The following is a 6,868-nucleotide window of genomic DNA, read 5'->3' on the forward strand; positions in this document are numbered from 1 at the left end:
GTGCCACTGAGCCCTTAACTCCTTGACCACTCACCACAACTCTGACACAGACCATCAGGCTTCTCATAATCTCCCCATTTTTCATATGAGGAGACGAGAGAAGTGATTGGTCTGTGATTTTGTGCTCTCTCGCCGGTCTGTAAGTTCAAAAGAGCCTTAGAAACGGGCTTGTTTGTACAAAGAGGGATCAGATTTCTTGGTGGAAGTAGACAAGCCCCCCAACACACACACACACACACACACACACACCCTTGAGAAGTGGGCTCCTCTGCAACTGTTTCCAGGCCTTTCTGATAAGAAAATATCAGTCAGCATCCTCTTGGACAGACAAAAAGCAGATCTTCGCTTCTGCTGAAGTCAGCAAAGAGAACAACTGAACAGAGAAGTAAATACTCATCAAGCTGAAGCCAAGGTAAATATTGACCTTCTGGCATGATAAATCCTCATGTTAATCTAAAACAGAAATCTCCCCCTCCCCCACCAGTCCCCTCCTAGGACACAGATCCTGTAATTCTCCCAGAAGTTCAGGGAAGCAATAGTAGAGACCGGCTGGTTTTCATACTGATTGCTCCAACAGCCCTCCCTCCCAGCTGTTCCAGATCCCAGACCCGCACAGGAGCAGGCTGGATTGACTCAAGGTGGCTATACAGTCGCAACGAAGGGGCTTCTTTGTTTGGTTCCAAGCTCTCTGTACTTGGCCAGGGGCAAAATACCAGCAGAGCATGGATAGAATGGAAGATGCTGACTCTGTTTTCTTCTTTACCTGGACACCCGTAAAATTCCACCCACTCCCATAAAAGGGAACCCCTCCTTGCTCAGCATACGTACAAGTGTAAGCTTACCAGTTTCCCTAAACACTGGCAGTGAAACAGACGTTTAGGAGACAACTGCAGGCGTCTAGGTCTTTTCAGCATTGTTAACATTCACATATGGCTTTAGCAAGTCAACTCTCTCTGTGTTCTCTTATAAGGAATAAAAAAAATAATCAAACACACAAAGACAACAGCAAATTAGACGGCTACCACAGTAGTCCAGGATCTTAAACAAACACAAGTTAGAAAGGGGAAAAAGTAGTATCAAAAGTGAAAGTTGGGTCTTCCCTGGTGGTCCAGTCGTTAAGACTCCACACTTCCACTGCAAGGAAGCGCGGGTGCCGTCCCTGGTCCACATGCCACCGTGCAATGCAGCCAAAAAAAAAAAAGCAAAACCTAAAATACACTTCCCTAGTGAGCAACTAACACAACAGCAATGACAAAATACTTAAAAACATGGAGTCTGCCCAGCTGCCAACACCAAAGGCCCAACTCAAATATGGTGATAAAAAGAAACTGCAGACCAAGATAGATACAGCTAAATAAATGCTCCCCTAAAAACTTAATGAGATTGTGTGTGTGTGTGTGTGTGTGTGTGTGTGCATGCTCAGTCATGTCCAACTCTTTGCGACCCCATGGACTATAGCCCTCCAGGCTCCTCTGTCCATGAGGATTCTCCAGGCAAGAATACTGGAGTGGGTTGCCATGCCTTCCTCCAGGGGATCTTCCCAACTCAGGGATCAAACCTGGGTCTCCCACATTGCAGGCAGATTCTTTACCATCTGAGTCACCAGGGAAGCCCCCTTTAATGAGATTACTAGGTGAAGAAATGAAGAAAGGGAATGTCTTAGTTTGTCTCCAGTCAGTCCTAATGGAAATCAGCCCTGACTATTCATTGGAAAGACTGTTGCTGAAGCTGAAACTCCAATACTTTGGCCACCTGATGCAAAGAGCTAACTCATTGGGAAACACCCTGATGCTGGGAAAGATTGATGGCAAGAGGAGAAAAGGGCAACAGAGGATGAGATGTTGGATGGCATCACCAACTCAATGAACCTGAATTTGAGCAAACTCCAGGAGATAGTGAAGGACAGGGAAGCCTGGCATGCAGCAGTCCAGGGGGTCGTAAAGAGTCAGACATGACTGAGCAACTGAACATCAGCAATATGATGATATTTAGAGGTGGAGACTTTGGGAGATGATTAGGTCATGAGGATGGAGCCCTCACGAATGGGATTAGTGCCCTAATAAAGAGACCCCAGAGAGTTTCCTCCCCTCTTTGGCCATGTAAGGACACAGCAAGAAGATGACCCTCTATGAATCAAGAATCAGGCCCTCACCAGACACTAAATCTGCTGGCTCCTAGATCTTTGGACTTCCCAGCCTCCAGAAACCATGAGAAACACGCTTCTGTTGCTTGTAAACCCACCTCAATTCATGGTATTATCTCAGCACAAATGAACAAAGACACTCTTCCCTCCCCACCCAGTCTCCTCCTGGTGAGCGTTCTTCAGGACACAGCCCTTCACCAAATCCCCCAACTAGGATTGATACCCATGCTGTGCTCCCAGAGATCCTTCTATGTCCACACCCACTTCCACCTGCCGTGCTTACCTCTTAACCTGTTTTTTATTTCCCACACCACACACTCTAAGAACAAGGGGAGTTTCCCACCCATTTCTGTCTCCCTGGATCTAACAACATCACATTCAGTCTGAGCTTAATAAATATTGGCTGGACTTCTGAGTAAATCAGTGAACCACTTGGTTCATTCTCCAAAGTCCCCAGGAAGAGAACAGAGAACAAAGCTGCCCTCCAAGGGGTGGTTTCTGGAGGACATTCATTAAAGTTGGGGACCTGAGCAACACAACTGTTTACTCTGTATTCTTCCTTCCTCATAGGTGACAAAGCAAAGGAGAGAACCACAAATAGGGGCTTTTCTGGTGGTCCAGTGGCTAAAACTCCATACTTCCAATGCAGGGGGCCTGGGCTCGATCCTTGATCAGGGAACTAGATCTCACCTGCTGCAACAAAGGTTGAAGATCTCACATGCCACAGCTGTGAGATCCAGCACAGTCCAATACATTTTTTTTTTAAGAAAAGTTGAAAATAAAAAGAGAGAACCATAAATGAAAATGCCAGGTGAGTCCTATAGATGGCCAGACCAAAGAAGGAACTTGACATTCATTTCAAGAGAGATTGATACCTTTCCTACTCATATCTCTATCCAAAATTGAGTTTAGTACTTTAGAAAGGGCTGTCAGGCGCAAGCTTCAAACCAAAAGGCTCCAGATAACCCCATAAACACCAGCCTGCCAACGTCTTATAAGGATTTACCAACATCTTATAAGGTCTTTGTTGTACATAATCAAAAACACCTTCCCCATGCTTCTCAGAAGGCATGCTTTGCTGAAAAGCAGAGAGCAAGGCAGACCATGTGCCCTAAAGGAGGTTTTGCACCAATACCAAGACCCAAAAGAAAGAGAATGAAAAGGTTGTTCCACTTGATAAAACCTCATTGCAATTTACTATCATGAAGTGTCTGTTTGAAGTCGGGACAAGTTCTAGATAAGCTCTTCATTGAGAAACCAGGATAAAGGGGGGAGTGGGGAGAGAAGGCAACTGGAGTGGAATTCTGATTACAGAGCCATTAATTAAGACCATGAAAGGCCATGGAGCTGCCTTTGATTGGAAAAATAGATGAGTGCAGAATTAAAGGCTTTGGGGGAAAATCTTTTCATGCTTAAGGAGAGCCAAAAATTATTTCAAGGGTTTTAACATTAAGACACTATTAAAGCTAAGGCGTTGGTGGTGACCAGATGACCCTGTCAATTTAATCAAAATCTTATGGGGAGGAGGGGGACAAAGTAAGTGACCCGTTTTGTTTCAAAGCCTGCGTGGCTGTCTGATTCCATGCATGGGCATTTTTCAGGCTGGCCTGGGCCCCCTCACAGAGCCACCCAGAGGGGCTCTGCCATGGGGAAGCAGCCCCCGAGTCTAGTATGCATCCCTCAGTGCTCCCCAGTTGGTGTGGGGGTGGGGCTCAGACTGGGCTCCCCCCAAGTCTGGCCTCACTGGAATCTCTCGCTGATGTTCCCACTGCTGCCTCCCGACCCTCCAGTGAGCATCCAGGCCTAACAGAACCCCAACTCACACACTGACTACAGGGTGCCTCAGGCAACTTTCTTCACCCCCCTGAACTTCAGTTTCCTTCTCTGTCTGTGAGGCGGAAAGAATATTCCCACCGAGGGTCAATAGAAACATATATACCTATTTACATTCAAACATATAATACGATGGCTCAGCAGGTAAAGAATTTGACTGCAACGCAGGAGACACAGGAGATGCAGATTCAGTCCCTGGGTTGGGAAGATCCTCTAGAGGAGGAAATATCGACCCACTCCAGTATTCTTGCCTGGAGAATCCCATGCAGAGAGGAGACTGGTGGCCTACAGTTCATGGGGTTGCAAAGAATCGGACACAACGGAGCACACACATACACATGGGTCTATCGAAGCTTCATGTCTGTTGGTTCTCTTCCTCACTTGATCTCCAATTCTTCCCTAAGTGACCTTCAGTAAAGATGGTTCTAGAATACAGATCATATCATTGCCCTTCAGGACTTTGAAGAGAGTGTCAAGGATTTAGATTGGACCTCACTTTGAGCCTGACACTCAGCGCTAAAGGCCCTCTTGGCCTCAGCCCTTGCCCTGGCTGCTCTCCCTCAAACACCTGCTGTGGCTCCCCACTGCCTACGGAACAAAGTCTGAACTCTCTTTGAACTGGCATTCAAAGCCCTTCATGAACTGGCCTCACTACCCTTCTGGAATCATCTCTCACTGCTTACTTCCTTACATGCACATATCCCAGAGCAAGCCATATATACACAGTGTCGGGAAATTGCATGAGCTAAGATGGATTGTGCATGGTTTGGTGCCCAGGACCCAGAAGACTTGAGTAGACAAGTGAACCCACAGGTACAAGCATTGTGACACCTTCACGGGGTGTATAGGGAGTCCCAAGAGAAGGACTGATGGCCAGAGCAGCCTGTGGGAGTTAAAGATGTCACAGGTCACAGAAGAGCCCTTCGAGAGCTAAGACCAAGAGATGAGTAGGAGTCTGCCAGAGAGAAAGTGGGGGCAGTGTCCAGAAGGGAAAAGAAGGAGAAGGAGCAGAAGTGGGCTGAACAGAGAGGAGGCGGGCGAGGGCAGATGAGGCCAGGACAGCTGGACTGCCACAGACGTGTCATGAAGGCTTTGAATGCCAGTTCAGAGGGCCTTCTTGCCGTTGACAGTGTGTGTGCACTCAGTCGCGTCTGACTCTGTGACCCCATGGACGTAGCCTGCCAAGCTCCTCTGTCCATGGAATTTTCCAGGCAAGGATAACGGAGTGGGTTGCCAGTTCCTCCTCTGGGGGATCTTCCTGACCCAGGGATCGAACTTGCATCTGCTGCATTGGCAGGCAGATTCTTTATCACTGAGCCACCTGGGAAGTCCATTGACAATGAGGAGAACCTTAAGGGTAGAATGACTAGCACTGATACTCTGCCTCTGGTGAGAGCTGGTTAGAAAAACATCTTGAGACAGTGTGAAAAAAAGAAAGAAAGAAAGTCTGTCTAGGAATTTCCCAGGTGGTCCAGTGGTTAAGACTTCACCTTCCAATGCAGGGCATGTGGGTTTGACCCCTGGTCAGGGGCTAAGATCCCACATGTCTTTCAGCCAAAAAACCAAAACATAAAAAAGAAGCAATATTGTAATTAATTCAATAAAGACTTTTAAAAAAAAGAGAAGAAACTCTATCTAATGCAAATGATACTAATCCAAAGAGAGCAAATAGGCTTTTTTGAAAAAGTGAGTTGAAAAATAAAGTAAATATGCTAGGCAGGTTCAAAAAGCTCGTCCAAAAATCACCAAAAGTGGGACCTCCAGTCATTATGTGCCTCATAAGATGATGCAATGGGAAATACACAGCATCATCCACGAAGAAGCCCTATCTTGAAAAGACATGGAACCTCAGTCTAACGAAGCCTCAATATCTAATCACGAATTTATAGGAAATATGGGACAGAGGAACAATACGAGAGCAGGACTTTCCTGGTGGTCCAGTGGCTAAGACTCTGGCACTCTCAATCCAGGGTGCCCAGGTTCGATCCTTGGTCAGGGAGCAAGATTCTACATGCTGCAACTAAGATTGAAGATCCTGCGTGTCACAACTAAGACTCACCACAGCTAAACAAATAAATAAAAATCAATATGTTTTTTAAAAGGGGTGGATTTCACTTGATGTAAATTACAGCTCAGTTCAACTGCTTTCAATATAAAGAAATATGGAAAAAAAATCATTTGTGGACTTCTCTGGTGGTCCAGCACCAGTTAAGAGTCTTCTACTGCAGGGAGCCTGAGTTTGATCCCTGGTCAGGGAACTAGATCCTGCATACCACAACTAAGTGACGTAAATAAATTAAATTAAAATAAATATTTTTAAAAAACACCAGAGGCAATCAGTCAAGTACAAATGCAGGACATTCCCCAGGTCAATTAATCTGCTTTCTTCCCAATATAATTGGCATGAGAAGGAAAAAAAATGAGGTGATTAAATTAGATCAAAATTTAGATTAGATTAAAGAGACTTGCCAAATGCAATATGGTATCTTGGATTGGATCCTGGGGCAGAAAAAAAAAAGATGTTAGTGGGGGGAAAATGATGAAATCTTAATTAACTCTGAGATTTAATAGTAATGTATTCATGTTAATTTACTTTAGACAAATGCACCATGGTTGCCTAAGAGATTAACATTAAGCAAAATGATGTGAGGGATATACAGGAACTCTTATACAAGCTTTTTAACTTTGTTATAAACCTAAAATTTTTCCAAAATAAAAAGGTTAGGACTTCCCTGGCAGCCCAGTGGTTTAGAATCCACCTTGCAAGGCAGAGGGTACAGGGTCGATCCCTGGTTGGGGAACTAGGATCCTTGGAGCAGGGCAGACAAATAAACAAATATATTTAAAAGAGAGAGAGAGGCTTTGAAAGTTCAAGAGCCAAATACAATGGAT

The sequence above is a fragment of the Oryx dammah genome, unplaced genomic scaffold (genome assembly GCF_014754425.2).
Source record: "Oryx dammah isolate SB20612 unplaced genomic scaffold, SCBI_Odam_1.1 HiC_scaffold_2, whole genome shotgun sequence".
In the NCBI taxonomy this organism is placed as follows: Eukaryota; Metazoa; Chordata; class Mammalia; order Artiodactyla; family Bovidae; genus Oryx; species Oryx dammah.